The sequence below is a fragment of the Macaca mulatta genome, chromosome 6 (genome assembly GCF_049350105.2).
Source record: "Macaca mulatta isolate MMU2019108-1 chromosome 6, T2T-MMU8v2.0, whole genome shotgun sequence".
NCBI lineage: Eukaryota > Metazoa > Chordata > Mammalia > Primates > Cercopithecidae > Macaca > Macaca mulatta.
Genome location: NC_133411.1, coordinates 7,550,517 through 7,562,989, shown reverse-complemented (window position 1 = coordinate 7,562,989; position 12,473 = coordinate 7,550,517). Strand labels below are relative to the sequence as shown.

General features: G+C 44.4%; 1 protein-coding gene across 1 annotated transcript in view; it reads right to left on the bottom strand.

The window, feature by feature from the left end:
• UBE2QL1 (ubiquitin conjugating enzyme E2 QL1) overlaps positions 1–12,473 on the bottom strand; it is a 45,280-nt gene that overhangs the window by 30,135 nt on the left and 2,672 nt on the right. The gene's annotated exons all lie outside the window — the stretch shown is intronic.

Genomic DNA, 12,473 nt, shown 5'->3' with positions numbered 1-12,473 from the left:
TGAAAACCAAACAAATTACACATCAGCCTTTCATGCTAGGTTCAGAAGCCGGAAATGTCAGATTCCTTTTCCTGCAGCAGACATCTTACATTTCCCTCAACTTAATTTAATGGTGGGCAACTTAATTTAATGGTGATGTATGGAAGTTTCCACAGAACTCTATGGGGAAAGTCCCACAGGGATTTTAGGTGAGGCTTATTCTGCCCTAAGTGCACGCTGAGTGAGGGTGCCTTCTTCTTCCTCGAGCCCTTCAGTAGGTCATTCTGTCCAACCCTGCGGTTAGTGGCCTCTCATACCTGGCACTTGACAGCTCCTCCTTGATGATGCTTCCCCATGAGGCAGCACAGGGAAGATGCCCCCGGGCAATTCTCATTAAGCAGAAGCAGGAGGAGCTGGGCCCTGGCAGCTCCTTGAGGAGCGCTGGTCTGCTTCAGCCACGCCACCCTCGGGAGCTTAAGAACACAGGAACTGGCCTCACTCCTCAGTCCAGGATCCCTCCCTTGCCTGAGCTTCTGGGAAAGCTCACATGCCCCGTCCACAGGAGAGCTGAATGCAAATTGTGGGGAGGGGGCCCTGCTTTGCCCTTGCCCTTAACCTCAATGCTGGCCCTGCAGCTGCCGGCAGATCCCCCTCCTTTCTTGATGCCAGGTCCCTGACTCTCAGGGTAGCCCGTTGGCTGCTTTCTTCATACGCCTCCTCCCACGTGTGGGTCTTGAGTCCTAGGTTGAGATTGTCTTTCCTGGTCGAGTCCTGACCAAGAACCAGTTCTGAAGTCTTGGAGCATCTTCTGGTCACAGTGACAGCATGGGGTGGTCTGAAAGGCCTGTAGAGGTTACATGACCATCACCCTCGCTTGGGCTTGTCCAGCCTACTGGCCTTCATCAGGGCCTATAAGGTCAAGTGCTGACCAACAGCTGCTGCAGAGTCTGCTATGTTCACCTTTCCAACAAAGCTGGGGACGCCAAGGGCTGGGAGAGCCTGAGGCTTATCCAAATGGGACATTCGGTGGAGCCAGGAAACCAATGGGACCCTGAGACCTCTAAACGGTGTGTGACTTGAGCCAAGGTGGGGATGGAAGACCTTTAAGATTTTTCTGGGGATAGGGTGATTTGAATCATCTCACTGAAAGATTATGTGACAGCTAAATAATGTATTTAACAGAAGCAAAAAGGAGACATAAATAAATATGGACAAAAGGTCTGAGCACTGTAGGGCAGGTCTGTTTCTATTTGCTGATACTACAAATCTAGATCAGTAGTTATGGCAACACCACCCAGGCCCAGGAACTGATTTAGATATCACTGCAGGCTCCATTTCCACGTAAAGGATAATATTCCTTCCTAGAATGATATGCAGGTGGGGCGGGTTGGGGGCTGAAATACACTGGGGACAGGAGGATGCTTTCTGCCTATAATGATCTCAGATGAGGACATTTCAATATTTCTAAACTATGGGAAAATCACTGGGAATACGAAAAAAAAAGCGTAGAAATCCTGGAGGATCAATTAACTGTATCCCACACCCTGTCCTGTGACAATGCAGATTCTACCCACTTAAGTCTTCAGATTGGGGGAGAACCCTCGAGATAGCTAGTCAGTCTCTTCCCACATGCAGAAAGCCTCACCCTAGATTTTGGGCCAATGCTCAAGGCCTCAGTTGACTGACCAGTTACGAGAATGTGAAGCAGGCATTGGTATTCCACTGTTGATTAGCCTCCAACTGCCATAAGAGCACATATCACATCACAGGTGTTTCTGAGAAACTCGGCAATTCCTGCAGGCCGAATATTTCAGCTAGGTTTCTCTTAAATTCTACTAAAGAAAGGGTCTTTCCTAAAAGTATTAATATTAGAAAGGATCCATGTAATTGACTACAGTGAAATTCTCTTTCAGTTGTACTGAAACAGTCGATGTTCATTCTGTGTGACTTGTGATAATTGCTAGAGTCCACAACTGTTTACAAATTTTAACATTTGATTTATGAACCGGCTTTTCACCTTGAAGCAAAATGGTAGCCAAGAAGTTTTCAAGTGGGCATTGCATTCTGTAACAAAGAATGAATATCAACAACACTTAATGGTTAACAAGGACATTTGGTGTGCATTTAGAGTACAGAGGTAAATGTTTTAAATACGAATATTCTTCTATGTAATTTTCTAACTTAACACCAACAAAAGAAATCAAGCCAGTTTAAAGATGTTAGCAATGTAATGGAATTCTTATGATACCAAGGTTGAAGAGGTGAAAAAACCCAGCTATCAATCCACACTAGAACAATAACATAATCCCATAAATCAGTCCCTGATGGTACAAAGTGATTTGATGATGAAAAGTCAGAAAAGGCAACAACAAGTGTCCACAGCAGTAGATTTAAGAGGGCAAAAAGGAGTTCTTCTGAGTTTCCTGTGAATATCTGTAACAATACAGTCATGTATGGAAATACCTGAGGCACCTGGAGGTGAATATTGCCATGAAACACTCATCGTTATGAAAGCAGATTGGATGCTGCTGTGTCTTGGTCATACATTTCTGTGCATTTAATTCAATAAATCTCCTTCTTCTTTAGAAGCAGGAACATCTATTGATCACCTTCTCTATGCAAGGAACACATGTCATCATTTCCTTCGAACCTCATGATTCATGTGAGCAGTTGGGTTTATGCTCCTTGCCTTTAGGGGAGGCCCCTGATGCTCAGGGAGGTGGGTGCCTGCCCCAGAGTGAGCCATGCTCAGGAGGGAGAAGGGGCTGGAGCCTTGCCTCTGCCTGCAGATCCCCGGCTTTATCTCAGCACCACCCAACAGTAACATGGGAGAACTGAGACACCTGTTGGGCTAACTAAATCTTGATCCCAATTGTTCTGGCCCTGAGCTGCAGAATAAGGTTTAAGATCTTTCCCAAGACAGCCATCACCACCTAGAGCCACACACTACCTGGAATTCTTAACCCGGGGCCCACGCACCCCTCGGGGTACATACATTTGGACGGGAAAAATGTCTCCATTTTCACTAACTTTGAACTTCAATTCAGCACTTCCTATAATTAGGATTGAAAGTTAAGAAACCATAGCAGCATTAGCAATGCCTTGGCTTCGTCACCAATAGACAAATATTTTAAAATCGCATGACAGTTGTGATATTGTTGTAGATATTTTGAAATGTCATTGGTGTTCATTATTGTCAGATTTGCAGAGTTGTTAGACCTGCCTCTAGATCTTAATATTTAATGTGGTAATAAAGTGCTTTTTAATTCATGTTATGTTTTAAAAACATATTCTGATAACTGTATTTAAGTATAATTGGTTTCCTATGAAATCCTATGCATTGTGTTTTGTGCAACTAAAGACATAATTCTGGGGAGGAGTCCGCAGGTGTCCCCAGACACCTCGAGGCCATGCGGTCCTCCAGGTGGCTTCGAGGGGTCTGGGGCAGCAGGAAGGGACTCCTGTGGTTGGCCGCCTGTTTCTCTTTGACTGATCATCAAGAATAAACAAGAGCCCTCCATCTCTCTTATGAAAAGGCAGATGCCAGGATATCCTTTGAAATGAAATTACTAATAAAATAAGCACTTTAATTCAATTCAACTCAAACTCACTTTTTATTAGATCAGTTTTATTTGTGAATTATGATAATGTCCTTTAAGCGTTGTGAAACTTTTATCTTTACAGTTAGAGTAGCAGCCTTGTATGAGTTCTCTAAGATAATGATATTTCACAGTGTACATTATAAAAGAGATCAGAGGAAGTCAGCAGGGCTCTGGAGGGGTGGGGTTGCAGCCTCCAGTCTCTGCAGCTCTCCTGCATTAGTTTTAGGCATTGTTCACATTGGATGAAGGCACTTCCCCTGGAGGACCCTAACCCGCTACTGTGGACAAGGCTTCTGGCTTTGCTGTGCTCTTCTTTCCCACCCAACCTGGAGGAGGAAGGCTCCCACTCCAGGGGCGCTGCCAGACACAGGCAGCTGTGCGCTGCAGGAGAGGGCTCGGATGAAGAACAGCCTCCTTGCACAAAGCCGGGTTAAATACATTATGATTCATTTAGCATTTTGATGACTCTTAAAAAGTCACCTTTTAAAGGCTTCTAATACTCAACTAGTTACAGTTAATTTAAGCTTGTAACTCACTCAATTCTGGTGATGTTTCCACTATAATATTTTTATTTTTCCTTGGCTGAGAAGCAGAGTAGTGTATGTCACTAATCATGTAGGACTCCGGCACAAATTAATCCTTGCAGCAATTGATCTTTACTTGGCACATACATTTGGACGGGAAAAGTGTCTCCATTTTCACTAACTTTGAACTGCAATTCAGCACTTCCTATAATTAGGATTGAAAGTTAAGAAACCACAGCAGTATTAGCAATGCCTTGGCTTTGTCACCAATAGACGAATGTTTAAAAATCGCATTACAGTTGTGATATTGTTGCAGATATTTTGAAATGTCATTGATGTTCATTACTGTCAGATTAGGAGAGTTGTTAGAGCTGCCTCTAGATCTTAATATTCCTGACAGACATCTTATGCGAAGCAACATGGGCACGCAGTCTGACACTAGGCAATCACGCTAATACATACATATCTATCTGTAAGGCAAAAATAATTGGCTTAATAATTTTGTGCACAAAATGTCCAAATTCATAAAATATTAATCACAGCTTTTTATTAGAGGACCAAAACATAGTAAATTCTGTAACTCCATATTCTGATATTTGGAAATGTCTGATCTTCAAGATCAAAAAAAGAAAAGTACCCTTAAAATATTTTTCTGGAAATTTTCCCTTCAATTCCCAAGTGAGCTGAGGACAATTCAACTTTACGTGTAACTGATCCTTTACCAGGCAGTATTTCCTTAGCTCCTACATCAAAGAACTCAGTGAAACACCTCGAGAATGCCTGCCAAATACTGTGATGAAGCATTAGGATTTATTTTAGAGAAATTACTTTAAGGTAACCATTTCTTCAATCTGAGTGATTTTACCGATGTAACATGTTCAGAAAGCATTTCTTTCTTGAGCTATTTTCAGAATCTCTAAAATGCCTTTCCCTTTCATATACAGAATAAATAAAGCTGTAATAATTATCTTTCTCCTCTGGTTTGAAGCAATCAACACATTCATCCATTTTGCGCAATCAATACAAGGAGCTTATGATGAATCTGGGCCAATACATTTGTCCAATGTTGCTGATAATTCCGCACCACGTGTCAGACTTGATGGATGCACCATCCGTCCTCTCGTGGATTGATTCTGAGTATCGTAGGAAAACCACACACCACGGAACTGCACAGACTCTCCTAACATCCATATGTACAATGAGGAACAATAATACTACACGTGGTACTTGGTTGGGGTGGCTTCTACTTGCCAACTAGACACCTCCTCAGAACCAGGTGGCTCTGGCACTGGACTGGTTGCCTGGCGGCAGCTCAGCTCAGTGCATGATTCAACCTCAGCAAGCCTCAGTTTCTTCCTCTGTAAAATGGGAATAACAATAGCACCCACCTCATAGGCTGCTATAAGGATTTAATCAAGTCGTTCACATAAAGCATTCTGCACAGCAGCTGACTCACAGCAAGCTCTTACGTTGCATCGCAAGAAGGGGCAAAACGAAGAGGATGGGGAGTCTGCTCAGGGAAACAGATCCTGTGGCAAACATTTATTTGGCACATACAAGGTGTTGGACATTTAGAAAAGAGAAGGGGCAATACAGTTGTAATTATGTAAACTGTCAGGATAAGCACAGAAATGAACTTTTTGTAGACAATGTACAGCTTCCTCCTCCGCAGTTCAGAGGAGGAAGTCCGCTTTTATTGAAGAAGTGGTTGAGGAGCTGTTTGCAGAGAAGTTAGGGGCATCTGGGCAGGGTTTTTAAGGATGGCCAGGGACTCACCTGGTGAACATGGGCAAGAGGGCTTCCAGGCAGGAGAGGCTGGTGGAAGAGGAGCCTCAGTGGGGGCTGTGGTGGACGGAGGAATGCCATCAGGGATGTACAGTGCTAGGAAACTTAAGCTCTATTTCGTAAGGTTCATAACAAGATGCAATAAAGCTAGGTCTGCATTTTAGAGGAGCCACGCAGGTGGCATCAGGGAGGATGGACAGGGACAGAGAGACTGGATGTGGGCACTGCAGGAATCTAAGCAGGTGACAGGCACCCATGAGGCAGGAGCACAGGGCTGGAGAGGAGGAGAGCTGGAGAGCAGAGCCTAGCACTGGAGAACAAGAACAGAAGAGGCTTGGTGAGTGCGGCTCCCTGACCACGCCCAGACCTGCTGGCCGGGTAAGGGGCAAGGTCGGGTAGCTTCTTCCAGCTTCTGCAGACCTACCCTCATCTCCCAATCCTTTGCCACCTGATTGGTCCCAAATCTGCTCTCCCGGTGTTGTGTCCTTGGTCCTCCCGCTGAGCTGGTTTCCTCCTAGCTTAGCCGAGTGGGATTAGCAGGCCAGGGAGAGGACCAGGGGAGTGTCGCAGACATTACGCAGAATGGGGAAGGGTCATTACAGGAATGCCAACGGCAATGTCACTACAGTGCTCAGTGAATGAATGAATGATGTGTGTAACCATGAAAAAATAACTGAACAATTAAACCTTAGCTTAGCTTGCCGACTTACCGAGTAGGAAAGTGTAGACATTACTGGAAACGTTTCTGCCATTACTACAACTTCTTGGTCAGTGTGGGGGCATGCCTGCCCTTTCCATTTATCAGCAATGAAACCATATTCCAAAAAGCATTGAGTAACTAATGCCCCATGTTAATGTCGAGTCTTGATCACCCTTAAGTAGAGTGTTCTCTCTAAGAACATCAGTCAGAATTTCTGAAGACCCTGTTGACCCAGGACCCCACTGTGCCCATGTCCCCACTACACACCCAGGCCACTGTCTATTGTCAGATCCATGGACATTTCCTAACTATTAACAAAAAGATATGTATGAAGCCACTTGGCATGTCAAAAGCAAATGTAAAGGGTTTTGTCTTCTCCCCATTAGAGGCAGGCACTTGATGTGTATCTGATCCACCAGTGACGCCTAGGAAGTTCCTGCATGACGGGAGGCACTCGATTCCTGTGCTGTATTCATTAGTCAGCCACGGCTCTGGAGGGTCCGCGCACACCACCCTCCGCAGCTGCGTCTCATCGAGGGTGGAGTGACTCATCCCTACATTTTCTTTTTCAGGGTTTACACTCCCTCATAGTCTACACAAGCAGTCCAGGGAGGAAGGCTGGCTTTAGGATGGCATCTGTACAGAAGTCGGGCTTTGAAGGCGCTGAGTCAGCGTTGACCTAGGACAGGGAGTCTGATCCAGGTGGGGTGGGGTGGTTGGGGGGATTAATTATCACCACTTCTGAAGCTCTGGGCTGTGGTTACTGGTGGGTGAGGCTGTGTCTGCCAGATGGGTGGAGAGGGAGGAGGTGGACCATGGCCAGCATCAGGCAGCTTTTCCAATCCGGGCTGCCCATTAGAATCATGAGGAGCTCTTCAGACCAGCCTCTGCCAGGGCCTGATCCTAGACCACAAAGTCTGAGTCTTTGAGGGGACAGCCTTGGTACTGAAATAATTTGCACCCTCCTCAGGGCATCTAATGTGCTGCCAGGGTTGGGAACCACTGGCGGAGAAGAAAGGACTAACACTTGCGGCCAGCCATCCTCTCCCCTCCTGCCTATCGCATCAACACATCTAGGGCAGCAACAACCTCTGACTCCAGGAGCTCCGAAATGTGGCTCAAAAATCCCGCCACTAGTGTCTGTTTTGTTTCCTTAACTATAAAAGTCATTTCTGCTGGTGCCTTCTCTGCCTCTGACACGGTACTAGTGAGGCTGCCTTCCTTCTAAACCTGGGTGTGGAAGAGTCTCTTCCCGGTGATGAGAAGGGAGACACTGACCAGGTTGCAGGTGTCAGGCTTTCATTCCGACTTCAGCTCAGTGTCCACGTGGGCACATTCCACTAAGAAACAGCCACGAACCTACATGTCCTTACACAGAAAACCAAATCTCCCCCATCGCTTAAGGGAAATCAGAAAAGTACACGAAAATACACTACACCCTCTTCCTGCAAGTTCAGATTCTCAAAGTCTCATTGGTGAAGCAAAAGTGGCTTCTACCAGGAGCTGCCCCACGCGCCCTGGGCTGAGCTGCCAGAGCTCTCCAAATGGGTGTGGGGCTATTTTTAGGATGCAGTCCTGCCTGTGTCCTCCTGCCTGCCCTACTTGATAGAAGAACAAGTAGCTATTTTTTCCTCTGAACAGTCCAGCATATCGATACCTCAAGCTGCAGAGTCATCGGTGGTGGCAATAATCTCTGTCCCCTGTACACAGCGCAGGGCACAACACGGTGACTCATAAGCACGCTACCAAAAATCCACGTCTCCCTGGACAAATCAGATGGCGTTACCCACCCCTGTCGGTCACTATTTTTGCTCTAGGTTGTTCTAGCTTCTCTCTGGGTGTGCAGCCATTTCTCTGCTCAAAGCTGCGGGCAACATTCTCCATCCAGTGCCTCCCTCCGTGTGGCTGCATCTATTGCTCTCAAACTAGCACAGCAGCTGCAGAAACAAGATGAGCAACTGGTTAAGATATTCCTGTTTGGTTTTGTTATGGGCTGAACTGTTTCTCCTCCAATCTCCAACGTACATGGTGAACCCCTAACCCACAGTACCTCAGAGTGTGACCTTATTTGGAAACAGGGTTTTTAAGAGGTAATTAAGTTAAAGTCAGGTCAGGAGGATGGGCCCTAATCCAATCTGACTGTGTTCTTACACGAAGAGGAGATTAGGACACAGACACACACAGAAGGAAGGGCATGTGAGGACACAGGGAGGACACAGCATCTACAAGCCAAGCAGGCAGGACCCAGGAGAAACGAGCCGTGCTGACACATTGATCTTGGACTTCCAGGTCCTCTGTTATGGCAGCCCCAGCAACCTAATACAGGGCCTTTAAACATTTTGTGTGTTGTATGGCTGGGCGAGGTGGCTCATGCCTGTAATCCCCATGCTCTGGGAGGCCGAGGTAGGAGGACTGCTTGAGCCCAGGAATTTGAGACCAGCCTGGGCAACATAGTGAGATCCCCATCTCTACAAAAAATAAACAAAATTAACTGGGCATGGTGGTGTGCACCTGCAGTCCCAGCTACTTGGGAGGCTGAGGTGGGAGGATTGCTTGAACCCAGGAATTAAAGATTACAGTGAGCTATGATCATGCCACTGCACTCCAGCCTGGGTGATAGAGGGGACTCTGTCTCAAAAAAAAAAAAAAAATCTCTGTTATAGCAAGTTAGAAGCCCACAGATTTCAGGAGCCCAAAGGGCTGTTCATCTTTGTCACTCTTTCTGATGAGACTGCTAGTTTTACAGTCATAAGTGCTATTTCTAGGCCTAGTATTTTGGAAGATGGGCTTTATGTATGTCTCTGTGTGTGTGTGCACGTCTATGTGCACTTGTGCTTCCCAGTCACACCATAGTGTAGCCCCCTTTCAGACCTAAGGTGGATTTTAGTGACATCACTGCATATCATTTCACAAAGCTGAGCTGTAGAGCCCTTTACTCTTTCATTACACTGGGACAAGTTTTCTTTATTAAAGTACATGCAGAAACCATCAGGCAAACAGAACTTGCCCTGAAATTGCTTGCCAATTTTAAATTCAAACAGTAAGACTGGAGGATGTTTTAGTCCTGATGTTCTGTGAATCTTCTGCGGATGGCTGGCTGAGCAGCTCTTCTCTGTGGACAAAAAGGATTATCACAATCGTCACGGTTAATAAACGACTGCCTGGAAACAGCAAGGTGCTTGGATGGCGCCTGGCCTGACTGCCATTTCCAACAGCTTTTACTCATCCTGATGAGATTTCAGAGCCTTGCCACTCATGAGCTGTTGTGAGAGCATGCAACTGTATAAACGCCACCTGACTCTGTGAAACTATAGTTTCCTCACCTGTACAACAACCACCAAAAGAGCAGAACCAGGGAGGTTCAAACATCCTCAAACATCCTCCATTCTCTGCTGGCCCAGAGTATGGCACAAGCAAGTACGAAATGCTTCCTGCTGCTGCTGCTGCAGTTATCATTATCAACACCGTGTCATGCCGAATTGTATGGTTGGCTCTGAGGGGCCAGGAGAGGAGTGAGGAATTGTCACTCAATTGCCATTTGGTTCCCTGCCCCTGGCGATGCCTAATTAACTAAAAAGGGGACACTCAGGAGGTGAGCTGCAGTGAAAGCAGGGCTCTGAGTCAGTGCACCATCAAGCAGCTTTTGGGGACCCCGCTGCTCACACAACTGCAAGAACAAGGTCCCCGGCCAGTCACGCCATCGTCCCACGCTCCAAGCCTGGAATGGAAGCCAGTAAACTCTGGCACTCTTCATGGCCAGCATCCCCCAATGCTGATGCTACTTTGTCTAGGTTTACAGAGTCCGAAAATGCAGTTTTTGTAGGTTAAGCTATGTCCTAGATGCAAGCACTGTGCTGGGATTACAGGCTACTTTCATTTCAAAACCAACATCTTCCAGTTTTTGAATGCCAAAAATCTTCCAATGGAGCTGTGGGTTGTATTCTTTTGGTTCAGTAATTAATAAAGGATGCAAATAATTATCTAAAAGTGTACTTTTAACATTTTCACCAGTTCATTCTAAAAGTACAGAGCTTTAAAATCCAATTATAAAAAATGAAGAGTTACCTAAAAATGCCTCTAGTCAAAAGAGGGTTTAGTAATATACAAAGGGGGAAGATATGTATATCATTATTTCTACATAGAATATATCATATGGGAAATTTATATATTAATTTAAGATAAACACAATTCATATAGCAACATGCAAGAGATTTTGGTAACACAGGCCAGAGAGCCAGTTAAAAGCCTCACAAAATGACTGAATTTATCACATGATGTGATAAACCTAAGCTTTTAATTGTACACAAAATTGTTAAGCAGATATTGTTACACACAAAACTCTTAAAATTGTTTTACGATTTCTCTAAAAGTACAGAAACAGCATATCCTCAATTCAGAAAGTTCAGCTGAGCAGTGAATGTTTTCCTCTATGAAAGAAGCAAACCAGCCTTTTCTAACTCTGTAGCTTACGAAAATGAATCCTAAAAAAGAAATCCCGACAAGTATCAGAACATAACTGGAATATAACGACTCTCCCTTTTAAAGTAATTATCGGTTTGGTAGCTGTCCCAGTTCTCCTTGAATACCTAATCAGGTATTTTGATTGCTTTCCCAAAGCATATTACCTCTAACTGAGGAAATAATTTGGTAACTACCATATGTGCTCTGAACAACCAGTAGGTAGTGAATTTGCAAAAGCACAGAAAGAGACAATCAACCTCAGGTGACCTGAAACACCGTCAGAATCCTTTTGTGGACGGAATCCTAAAACATTAATGACTATTCATTTCTTCCTTTCTTTCATTGCATTTTGAATATTTTATGTATGCCACACATTACTCTCTCTTAGACAGCTGTATGTTGGAAGCAGCATGAAAAAAATGCAAAGAAATTGAACCGGCACTTTAAAAAGTGCTGAGTTTTTGCCTCTATTTTAGATGTGGAATAGACAATATAATACCATATGCTAGGTGGAGGGCAATGGGTTCGATTAGGATTTTATTAAACTAAGAAATGAAAAAGTTGATAATTACTTTCAATAAAGAAATCTCTCACTTGTAAATTGTACATGAGAATCTCAATTTTAAATACAGAGAAAAGAAAATATACTTACAAGGACCCGTGTATTGATATACTGCCAATTGGCATATGGGCACCAAAGGAACTATTACAACTCAGAGCATTAATGTAAAAATGGGAAGCATTTAATTTCCTAAAGTTCCTCTCTCTCTTAAAAAAAATTCCCCATTTCTCATTTCAAACCTTTATTTTCTTTCATCTTTCAAAATATAGGCAGTGGTCCAGTTCATCTCTAAGATCTCTTCCAAGTCTTAAACATTAGGACTCTGTGATCCCAGAAGGGAATACACATTCCTCTTCCCCTGATCCCCAATGTCATCTTCACTGTGGAGAATGAAAAACAATAACAGACTGTTCCAAAGAATTCTGATTAGCAATGATTCAAGAAGCAAATAACCAAGGCATTTCTGCAAAGAATTCTTCCACATCATTTGTATAAATCCTATTTGAAAAATAAAACTGAGATTGCCTACCCCCCATGCTTACATTCTATCACATGAATCTCTCATCAGACTCAACATTTAACTGCAGGATGGAAAACAAACCTCTGATATTAAAGCACTAAGCCTCCCTCAGCTGAAGATGTTTTTCTAGAGTTGTTACATCCACGCGATTTCTAACTCGGGAAATATGTGGAATCTAAACCTTAGAAAAGAGAGCCTGGCAGGATGGGTCAGGAATTACCTGACCTTCTCTGCTGGAGTTAGGATGCTATTTGTTTGGAATCCCAGGGGTTCCAGCTTTAGTGAAATTGGCAGAACAAGCATTATTTGATTAGTATGAAACAGCCTGCAGTGAAAGGGA